At 33.1% G+C, this 12,748-nt stretch overlaps 1 protein-coding gene across 4 annotated transcripts in view; it reads right to left on the bottom strand.

Annotated features, from left to right (window-relative positions):
• The window catches only part of LOC108917188 (tyramine receptor 1), a 147,054-nt gene that overhangs the window by 23,685 nt on the left and 110,621 nt on the right, over positions 1-12,748 (bottom strand). The gene's annotated exons all lie outside the window — the stretch shown is intronic.

Below are 12,748 nucleotides of genomic sequence, written 5' to 3'. Positions count from 1 at the left end.
AACTTATTATTTCTGGTAGATTTAATATGGGAACTGCATTTGTTAATTTGCGGACTACATTTTGTTGAAATTAAAAAAATTTTCTTCAAAGTGATTATACGTGAAAATGTTGATGGTATCCAATCCTGTTTTATAAAAGCTTTCACATATCTGTACTTTATGTCAACATTCTTTGGAAATCTGTAAAAATTTAAAAAATTTGGTAATTATTTATTTTAACATAAAAATATTTAAATACAGGGTGTAAGTAATAAGTGCGAAAAATTTTAGGGGGAGATTGCCGACGTTATTTTGTGAGAAAAAGTTCATATAAATGTAGGTGGAAATATGCTTCGTTTTCGAGATACAGAATGTTTAAATTTTAATTTTTTATTTATTTTTATTAATTATTTCAAGTTTTAAAGATATTGACTAGAAACTTGAAAAACGCTTTGGATGGATAAATGTGCATTTTTTGGGGTGATCCGAATATTTCTATTTGCACCAGTGGCGTTCGTGCTAGAATGCCACAAACCTTTTTAATAAAAAAATGGAACTCTGAAATAATTAATAAAAATAAATAAAAAATTAAAATTTAAACACTCTGTATCTCGGAAACGAAGCATATTTCAACCTACGTTTATATGAACTTTTTTTCACAAAATAACTTCGGTAACCACCCCCTAAAATATATCGCACTTATTTATAAACACCCAGTATTTAAATATTTTTGAATTTCGTGTAACAAAATCGAAGTTTTCAGAATAGTATACTCCGGACAAATCCAAAATGTGATTGAAATAATAAATACTAAAATCCTCAACGACGTTAGGACTCTCAACATTATCAAGCAAACAATTAAATATAAGCGATAAAAGGACTTAATTTTGGCTACATTTAGAGGCAATTTGCAAGTTTTCACAATCAATTTTGCAAATATAATTGTATCGACTGCATATGGAGGCTAGTAAACATTTAGACCTTTGACAATACAGTTAATAAATATAAATAGGAGGCTTAATATTGAACCCTGGGGAACACCAAACGTTTGAAAGGAATAATTTGATTCAAATTCTCTACTGAACAAACTATCAGCGATATAACATTGAAGCAATAGAACTAGTGTTCTATCCTTATATAAAAGTCGGCGTTTCGTTGCTTTATTACATCTTCAGTCTACGGATATCAAACATGATACAAACACAATAATTACATTTGTCGTAATACAATAATTGACTTTAGATTTGGAAAAGTTCTCAAAACATGAAAGGATCCAAAATTCAGATAAAAAAAATTAAAAGCACATATTTAGACAGATTGATAATGCCGGTGGTGACAGTTTTTCTTCTATTCTGCAGTGTAGCACGAAGTTGTAACATAAAATTATAAATAAGAAACCCCTACCCCATAAAAAGTTTAAAAATTAATTTAATATGTAATAAAATATGTTGAATCCTGTATCTACGCCACTGACTGAGGCACTTGACACTTTTCACGGAAATGTGAGGTTGTCACGTTTAATCCGCCCTATTCTACCCCTCTCCCCATTACATTACAAGGAACTTTCAATGGATTATTATTCATTAAACAATCGCGAAGGATCATATCGCGATGTCATCGATTTCGGCAGAGGGAGTTCAAGATTGGCAGTGTAAGTTAGAGACAAAAGATTGCGCGATATATTAAGGGTTGTAGGAAAGCGAAGATTTGCTCCGGAAATATTAATTCCAACAATGGAAAAATGCTTTCCACGGCACAATAGAGGACCGAGAGGGAATTGATATGGAATAGGTAAGGGTTTATTTATAAACACGTACAATGGGAGCGGAAAAAGCCCCACAGGGGATGCTTCCGTATTTGATGGAATCGGTTTAATAAAAAATTTCTAGGACCTTGAGGCAAGGATGTTATAGTTTTGTTTTATACAGCATCACCACGAATTGTTAAGCAATAAGTAAAATCTAATAATAATATTAACAAAAATATATACAGGGTGTCCCTGAAAAGGACGGACAACGCTTGACCACAGGTTCCTTGGATGAAAACAAGACTATTTAGCCTAACTTACCTATATACAAAAGTGCACGCCTACTAAGATATAGCCTTCTAAATATAGAACAGATAACCTAGTTTTTTTAAAATAATTTGAAAACTGTTTTTCTTAGAAACTTCAACACATAATTTTTTATATAAGGGCAATGTAAATGTAGAATTTGGCGAGAATACATATAGAGTTTGTTCTCTTTCTAGTGCCTGTGCGCCATTGGCTATCCCGTAACTTTTTTGTATGTACGCCAATGACGATATAATTTATATTTTTAAAAATAAGCACTATTTTAGAAGATTTTTTGCCTCTTACAAAATTTTGATATGGTTTATGGATTTCGAGTAAAATTGGTATTTTTTACACATTAAATAATATAAAATCAGTTTAAGATAAATAGAACATTCTAGTACGAGGTGCCATATAACAGAGAAACAAATTCATAACAATAATTAAAAGGTTCTGTGTCAAGCTAGCTGTGATTTAATTTTAGCTTACTTTGTTTTTTATTGCAATTTATACTTTTGCTGAACAAACTGATATGTTAGTAGTTTTGGGTTATTGTGAAGGAAATTGTTGTGCTACTGTTCGAACATATGCTGAAAGATTTCCTAATCGAAAAACTCCAAATCACAAAACATTTACTAATGCGGAGAGACGTCTTCGGGAAACAGGACGTTTCTTACCTGTAACATTAAATCGTGGATAATGTACGGCCGGAATTATTCAGCTAGAGGAACAAATTTTGAAAAGGGTCGAAGAAATTCCTCAAGTAAATAAAAGGCGTTTAGCGGCAGAGGTTAGCTTTCAAAAAGTTCCTTTAATAGAGTATTAAAAGACCAGTTATTACAGGTTACATGTATTACAGGGTACAGGTAGGTATTACAGGTTATTAAAGGTCTAACAGGTGGATAGGTAGAGGAAATAGTACCCTTTTAAAATGGCCACCTCGATCCCCGGGTAATTGTTTCATTTGGGGAGCGTTGAAGACCACAGTTTAAAATAACTTTTCAGTAAATACAGAAAACGAATATGAGATCTTTCCCATATTCTTATACAACATGAAATTAATGTTATGAGAGGTAATGCACAATTATTGGATAATTTCTAATTTTCGAAGAACTAATGTTTGCGTTTCAGAACAAGAAAGTAACTGTAATATTATTTTAATGTGATTACAAATATCAGTTTATTTAAAATGTTAATGTCGCCTTTCTTACATTATTAGTTGATATCATTTATTTAAAATATTAGTGTTGTTTTTTATTTTATTGATTGATAATACTAATACCAAAAATGTGTAGTTATTTTTTTTAATGTGACGTTTTTTCATTATTATTCCCTGCTTTGAGGCTGCAGTTAAAAATTATTTTTTATAAATCGGAATTTTTACCTATATTTAATGTATAAAAAATGCGAATTTTACTGGAAATCCATAAACGATATCGAAATTTTGTAAGAGCAAAAAAATCTTCTAAAATAGTGCCTATTTTTAAAAATATAAATTCTGTCGTCATTGGCATACACACAAAAATGTTACGGGATAGCCAGTGGCGCACAGGCACTAGAAATAGAACATCCTGTATATGTATTCTCTCCAAATTCTATATTTACCTTGCCCTTATATAAAAAAATAAGTGTACCAAATTTGAAGTTTCTAAGAAAAATAGTTTTCAAATTATTTGAAAAAAATAGGTTATCTATTCTTTATTTAGAAGGCTATACGAGTATCTCAGTAGGCGTGCACTTTTGTATATAGTTAAGTTAGGCTAAATAGTCTTATTTTCATCCAATGAACCTGTGGTCAAGCGTTGTCCATCCTTTTCAGGGACAACCTGTATTGAAAATCTATACAAGGTGTCTGCGAAAGGTTGGGAAGTCCCGAATCTCGGATACTGGTGGCCAAAGTAAGTCGATTGAGCCAAATATGCCTTATGCAAATGTGGCTGGTTTCAAGGATTCAGGGCGTTCAATGTTTCAATTTTATTTTGAAATTTCTCAAGAATTTTGAAAACTGCCAAGAGTATGAATAAAAAAATTGTCACTAGTATGTTTTTTGACATGATAAATAAGAATTTTTAACTAATTTTGGCGTCAGTTTTGCCCTAATTCTTTGATAAATAGGGAATATGGAAATAGGGAACAATATGTCTGCAAGTGACTCATCTTAAGTATTACGTCCCAGAAAAGGACCACGGCAGACTGGCGCCAGGGACTGAGAATACATCTACCTCGAGCGACTCCACAAGAGCACTCTCCAACGAACGTTCGCTCCGACAACCGACTGACATTTCATTTCACTGCGTTTGGTTTTAAATAAAAAACATTTTTATTTACTGTTGAGAGAGTTTAATTTTATTGCATACCGAAAGAAAATATTTGCATATACAAATTTCAATGCATTTCATTTTTGAAACTAAAAGAGCTAAAATGTAACTACTGTGCTGCACCGAAAAGATAACATTTTTATCGAAAAACGATTGGTTTCCGGTCTATTCCATCAAACGCGCATATAAACTAATTGCACGAATATAAGCAGAGTTCTCTGGATTTTAATAAATTTTTACTACGTTCAGCCTGATAACATTAGGGGCGTCTATACCCTCAGCGGCTCGGCAATAGTGGAACCATTATTTCGGCCCTCTTTCCACTTTGATGTGGGATGATGGCGATAATGGTTATTTGATGATTCCACGCGTACAGTGTTATAGAAATTTCACCGCAGATAAAGTCATTACGAACTGGTTCGGAGTTTGTACTTTCGGCATAAGTGGCAGAAATTGACGTTTTATTGCTAATATTGCATACAACGTGTTCCACGAACCAGTTCAGAAAGTGAGGACGAGGACAAAATGTATAAATATATGAAGCTGTAGTTTGTCAAACTCTAACGATGTACATAAAACAAAAACCTAATTATCTATACTATACAGACCTTGTCGAGAAAGACTGCCCAATTGCAGGTAATTCAACAGACACACTAGGCGAGCGAAAATTTTTTTAAATTTCTTAAGCAACCCAATATTTGGTCAAAACCAGTTAAAATTAATTTCATAGCTTTCACTGAAGAAACCAACCAAAAACGGTTCAAAATATTAGTTATTCATATTTTGATGTGGCTCAGAATATCGGATATCCACATTCAGATGTGGCTCACGATATTAGATATCCATATTCACATGTGGCTCAGAAAGGAGATATCTATGCACATTCAGATATGGCTCGAATTATTAATTATTATATCCTGATGTGGCTCAGAATATCGGATATCCACATTCAGATGTGGCTCACAGTATCGGATATCCATATTCACATGTGGCTCAGAAAATAGATATCTATGCACATTCAGACATATCCCGAATTATTAATTATTCTATCATGATGTGGCTCAGAATATCGGATATCCACATTCAGATGTGGCTCACCGTATTAGATATCCATATTCACATGTGGCTTAGAAATGCATGCACATTGAGATATGGCTCGAATTATTAATTATTCTATCCTGATGTGGGTCAGAATATCGGATATCCACATTCAGATGTGGCTCACAGTATTAGATATCCATATTCACATGTGGCTCAGAAAGTAGATATCTATGCACATTCAGATTTGGCTAAAAATATTAAATATTTCATTATGATGTGGCTCAGAATATTAGGTTTCCACATTCAGATGTGGCTCATAATATTAGATATCCACGTTCAGATTTGCCTCAGACTATGATATCCACATTCAGATGCAGCTAAGATGTGCAATATCCATATTCAGATGCGGCTCAGAATATTAGATATCCACACTCGGATGTAGCTCAGAATATCACATTTAAATGTGACTTAGAATGTTAGATATCCACCAAGGTCAATTAAAAGCTATAAATTGCCTCCAATTCAGCAATAAGTCAAAATATTTCCCAGAATAATTTACAGTATTATTTCAGATATTCTTCTATGGGACGTTCATCAAAATAAGTGGTCAAGTCATGCACTATTATGCTGCCAAGTTGATGGTATCAACAATGGCCAATCCTAGAAGCTTAGGGGCAAATATGCGATTCTATCGATAATCGTAAACTACAATTTTTTATGTCTGTTGGAATCGGAATTCATGGAATCGACATACTCTATAAATAAAATTAAAAACTACCCTGTTCTCTACAATTTACAGTAACAAACTGTTTTCTGGGTGTAATTTCATAGAAACGTTGCATAAACGGATTAGGATAGTTTACACGAGAAAATTAACATTAAAGTTTGTTAATCCACTCCAACTAAGCTACATTAAAGCGAGACTGACACTGAAATTTTAACGAACTCACTACACACGGCTACAGTTAAATATCGTAATTACTTTTAGTTTGGCGCTCTAGATTTAATATAATGAGGCTAATTTTGCGCTTTTATGGCAACGAATTTTCGTACAATTGAATAGTGTAATCAGTTTTTGATTTTTTATAATTTAATTATCAACAATTACTGAAAAATTCATTGTCGCAAGTAATTTTTTATTTTTTTTTGCATTTTTGAGCATGTTTTTGAACTGTGATTACAGATTTTTTAATTTCACCAAAAAGTATATGTAAAAACGAAAAAAATGATTAATGGCAGAACTCTGTACGATGTTGTTTCTAAGTGTTTTAGACCGGAAAAATTAATATTTGTGGTTATTTAAGACGGAAAATCAGAAAAAAACTTGATTTTCGCATTTTTCTCGGAAATTTTGAGGTTATCTTAAAAAGTGACTTCTCTAAAAGTTGAGATTTTTTCATGATCTACAACTTTTGCATTGGATACTTTTTTGTTTGACGTCAACTTTCGCCAGAAATCCCAATCATACAATTTTGCACAACTTTTCAACCCCCCAAATCAACCCTCCGCCACCCCTGCTCACGCATTTATTACTTTTTACGTGAATTTTGGGACAAGTAAAATATAAAAGTAGATTGTAAAAAGTAACAATTTAGTAAATTTACATCATTTTTATCAGATATATTTGTCATATATCCACTGTTATATTTCCATGAAGCTGAAATTACAATCCGTTACAACTATTTCCCATGAGTCAATTTAATGCTGGTGTGAAAAAGCGTTACTTTAATTAACAAACTAGCAAAAGTTACGAACTTTCATCAGACAAATCCAATTACTCCATAACAGGAGCCGTCTCCACGTAATAGCCCAGTTCTTGTACCGAAGCTTTCAAGCTACGTTCAGACAAAATCTTTACTTCTTAGCTTTCATTTAACACGTGCCCCTACAATACCGACACGTCTTATTATCAACAATCAACTGTTTGACTTCTCAGTTCAATGCACTCTAGTCTAGACGGACATTATGCCACTCATGCCCTGTCATGTCCAACTTTTAAGCATATTATATTAAAAACATCTGCAGGCTCAAGGAAAACAATTACATCAGAGGAAGAAGACTTACACAACCCCTTTGTTTTATGTTTTGCGCGTAGAACTCTCTAAATTTCCGGCACCATTCGCATGACTTTAATTAAATTATCTCCCTCCCATTGCTTCCTCGATCAAACGAACAAATAAACACCTCGCATAATTTTACCGATGCTTCCAATGACGGAAACTTAACAATACGTTGAAGGCGGACAATTAAACAAAGTGTTTACAAGACTACGAGGAGAACATTGTCCTATCTTTTAATTTAACAAAACTGTTAAGTGGATTCCAAGGAAACACAGCGAATGCATACGGCGTGCATACAGACACTTCAGCATCGCCTATAACAGTCACGATTACTGGAGCAGATTACTTTAATTGCAGGTAACAAAGCTGAATATTCCAGACAGCTCAACCTATTAGAATACAAATTAATTAAAGCTTTGTTCCAATGGGGTGGGTAAAAGTTGTATCCGTTTTCTGAACCATGCACAAGCGTGAATATTTAATTTAATTAAGACAGGGAACAACAATGAGCACACCCCTTCCAAATACCCCCGGTTCTTATTTAATGCCTCGAACGAGTAAGCTGCTAAAATAATCATACACTTCCTGTGGGAGGACTAAATGGAGCCTACGCGTTACCTGAACAACAGAATGATACGAAGCGTTATGCTTATTGATTAGTTTTCTGGGGAGGATGGTGATGTGTACTTTTACAAACCATATACACGGTGTTCTACCGAAGAGGGATCAGTAAGAGTTAGAAACCTGCAGTTTCCACAGTTCGTTTTGGCATAAATTACTCTATCTTGTCATGTGTGAGCAAAACGTGTACGTTATTCAGACTCGGAAATACTGAGACCTACATTTCATAATCTTACGAGTTGAAAAACTTTTTTTCAAATAGAATGACCCATATCATGTCATGGGTGAACAGAAAATTGAATTCCCTTTCGACTGATATAAGGTTGTCCATACTTTAACAGTTCTCCAGAAAAATCAGGTTCCTTTCTAAAGTTCGAGAAAGTAGTTATGTAACAGCGTCAAGAAGGCCTTGTAAAACAACTTTTCTCTCACATTTTATCAGGCCTAGGACTGACAGTGTCAATATTTTGACAAACAAAAGTAAACCACTAACAAAAACTAAAATAAAACGCAAAACGAAACAAACTGAATCTCGGAACACAACAGGGAGAAGAATACTTAGCCCACTGATTTACATCAATTATTGCTCGAAGTGTCTTCCATTTTGATTAATACACAAACGGTTTTTAAAAGACTGTTCAATATTGGTCAGCATGTCCCGGCGTAATTTCTTGAAATGCTACTGTAATACACTGCCACATATTTTCTGCGGTAGTTGGTGGTGTAACGTAAACTTTGCTTTATATAAATCCCCATAAGAACAAGTCGCAACTTGTCGTATCTGGACACCTGGACCTTCGTTCTCCGCGCCCAATCCATCTGTTGGGAAAAGTTTCGTGTAAAAACTGACGAACCGCAGCGATATTGTGAGGTGGAGCACTATCATGTTGCATCCACATTCTTCGAAGTGTAGTTAACGGAACGTCGCCTAACAAATCTTCTAGAGTGTTTGTTAAAAAGTTTAAATAAACTGCTCCAGTTAGATGCTGGTAAAAAAAATGGTCCAATAACATGGGTTCCCAAAATTGTTCCCCACACGTTCAAAGACCATCATTGGCTATGAATTGTCCGGAATTGATAAGGATTTACTGTGTCATAATAATGGCAATTATGATTATTAACGAAACCATTTTTATAAAAAGTAGCCTCATGACCCGTTAAAAAAATCATCACTTGATTTAACATCTCAAGTGGCCACTGACAAAACTCCAATCTCCGCTGAAAGTCTACTTTTAGTAACTCTTGGTGTAATTGGATGCGATAAGAATGTGCTGTGCTGTGTTTTTGTAAAATCCTATGTATCGACGTTGTACTAATACAATCACAAGGCCTTCTTGACGCTGTTACATAGCTACTTTTTCGGACTTTAGAAAAGAACCTGATTTTACTGGAAAACTGTTATAGATAAGTATGGACAACCTTATACCTATCAATCGATCATTCAATTTTAGATTCACCCATGACAATTAATATATTCCATTTGAATAAATGTCGGACATTTTAGTCTATAAAATTGTTCATCTAGATCTAGAAGGCCATTACAGAAATTGAGATGTCATAATAATATGAAGTGATTGCGAATTTCTAGTATACGCACGTTCCTTATTACAGCAGATGACGCGTCAGATTACAACTGATGCATCTACAGCATTACTCTTTTCAACTGGTTACAAACTTAAATCAGTTTCTAATTAAATCGATCAGTTTCATGTTGGTTTTTCTGATGAATCCTCTTCAGAATCGCTCGAATTCATTTTGTTTAATTAAGCACAAGACACAGTAATAGATACAAGGAATATGGTGACTACAATCACGAAACGAAAAAGATGTAAAATAAAATGATTTCATTATTGTTAACAGAGATACGGTTGTCATCAAATAAAAAATTACAAACTCTCAGCTTTCCGGCAATTTACATAGAGACACATGAGATGTGGTAGCTAGACTAATTACAGAGAAAGCAAGTGAGAAAGTCAAAACCTTACAGAGGAGAAAGTTGAAAACTGTTACAGAAACATTCCAAACAATAAGTTTGGACAAGTTGCAGGTCATCATCAGTCTAACTTCTTTGGTACTAATTGGTGACTCCATGGACGTCCTTGTCAAAGGTCTGGATTTTGCCGGAGCACCCAGGACCAATCCGAGAGAGAGAGAGAGAGAGACATTAGCAATCTGTGGACGTCTCTTATAAGAAGTGGAGGAAAAGTAAAGGCTGAAAGCACATAACTATGTTATGAACTGCTAAATCTCCGAAATTGAACTTGAGTAGAACAGAAGTCTAAGACATCAAGGAACTGGAGGAAATAAAGAGATTACTATAATTCCTGTCGACAAAGGAAATGCAAATCTTGGACACAATAAAGTATACTGTCAAAGTGGAGAAACTAATGTAGGGCACAAAGAAGTAGCATATGTGATTTAAGTCTTTAACATTTCAATGAACTACACAGATAATTTCAGAGTTCAGAAACACCACAATTAAGTACACACAAGAAATGTAATTTTTTCGCATAATCAAACAATCCAATGATCTGAAAAAAGGTTGCAAGTTCATGAATTTAAGCAGGCTGGAATGCTGTAAATATCTCTCTAACAGACGACGACAACAATCGAAACCCAAAGAATAATTGCCCCACTAAATTGCAGCAAGACAGAAGGTATTGTTTCCATTCAATGACATTGTAATTATGGGGAAGGGTGAAGGGTGTACGGGTATTGTTCCCATAACCGCATACCCTCGCTTAGCGATTATTAAAGGAGAAATCTGTAATATAAAATTTTTAATGGAGCAAGCTGAAATGAGAATGGTTTTAAGGCGGACTTCCGTTCAAAGGAACAAACTCTGAAGAAATAAAGGACCTGCAACGTAAAATATAAATACATGTCCGCAGGAATTATACAGAGCTTCAATTGATATCGGGAATTAAGTGAAAAAGGATTTGTGGAAAACAGAATTTATTTATTTTATCATGATTTAGAGACGTTGATTCAACTAGAGTTGAAAAAAATGAGTCTTTTTTATTCAGTATAAAAAACTTTCCTACTAGTTTCGGCTATTATGCCATCATCAGGGAAGAAAACAAAGATGGCATCATTGGAAATTAAACTGCTGCAAAAAATATCAGTAATTTAAAAAAAAAACTTTTTTAAGTTACCTTGACGGATTGAGGGCAAAATATTATTTTGAGATTTAAAGTACCTTTGAACACATGTCGATGGAACATTTTTTTAGATTTTGTTCTCAATGTTTATTATTAATGAATACCAAACTTCAAATTATTACTATTTTAGGTTAACTGGGAATATATTTTTAAAATAACGTTTTGTTTTGCAACCTAGAAAATCGCTTCGTTTTTAAATTATTCTATATATTATTTTCTGTACAACACCCTGTACTAACCCTAAAAAATAAACTTATTTATGATAATGCAATTATTTTATGTTATAATGTTGTGTATATGATTTGATTACCTGATATTAACTTGGTTCTTTATCAGGTATTTTATCATAAAAATTAAAATATAAACCGAAATATAAATTTTCATAGTATTAAAAATATACAACATATTTTTATTAAATTTATTGTATATTGCTATTAAAATTATTATATTGCTATTAAAATAATATTATCACATTATATTGCTATTAAAATAATTAAATTATTTTTTTTAACGGTAATATTAAAACTATATAATAAATTTGATTTATTACGTTGATATAACCTAGATATATTAAAAAAGAGATTAACCTTTCTCTTATCGTTTCATATATTCACTGTGAGTCAAGATCCACGTTATCAGTCAATATTTTGATGAGTCAGATTTTGACAAACCGCGTGTTCGTGTGAATTCTGCATTTCGTATACAATTTTAAATATTTTCCAGGTGTAATATGATGCTGAATGATATCACAGATCTGAGAAAGTATCAGGTACCCCAAAATTCGCGTAAGATTTGAATTTTGCGCCATTTTGCGGCAGTGTTGCCAATGAAAAAAAGACAACGTCGTGGCTGACAGTCAGGGTTATTAAAGATAGATCTCTACATGGAAAAACAACGCGTTTTCATTGTTGACCAATGTTTTTAAAATGATGAAAGTTTAGCAGCTACAGCTTGCAATTTTCGTACAAAATATGGTCGGAATAGTGATTGGATCAATTAGTGATCTTAAACACTCTGGCCGATCTTCAAAAAGTCGTCCAACACAAAATATGGAAGCAGTTTGTGAGCGTGTTGCTGAGAGTTCAGCAAAAAAATTGCCATTTTTAATAAAAAAAATCTATAATTTCATGGTATTATTATGAATTTTTATTTAAATTTGTATTTATTTGTATTCTACCACAACGTTTGTTCAAAAATTAAACTGAAGTAGACCATATCTCTATAAAAATGACAATTACAACTTTTGTTGTTGAAAACAAGAACTTTTACGAAGCTTGTTATACTGATAATAATAATTTTTTTGTATGAGGTTATTAATTGTACATTTGGGAAAAACTTTCGCCTTAAATCACGAGCTTTCTAACAAGTAACACATATCAAGAAGAAAAAAAAGTTACCCTCAGGTAAACAATTACTTAAGAAGTTGTGAAGGTAATATAAGTTTTGGTAAAGTAAAAACATGGTTAGGATATAAAAAAACAAGAATACTATTTTAAGACCGATTTCATGTGATTT

This window comes from Anoplophora glabripennis, unplaced genomic scaffold (genome assembly GCF_000390285.2).
Source record: "Anoplophora glabripennis isolate ALB-LARVAE unplaced genomic scaffold, Agla_2.0 scaffold41, whole genome shotgun sequence".
Classification (NCBI taxonomy): domain Eukaryota; kingdom Metazoa; phylum Arthropoda; class Insecta; order Coleoptera; family Cerambycidae; genus Anoplophora; species Anoplophora glabripennis.
Note: the sequence above shows the minus strand (reverse complement) of the source record. Positions and strands in the feature narration are given on the sequence as shown.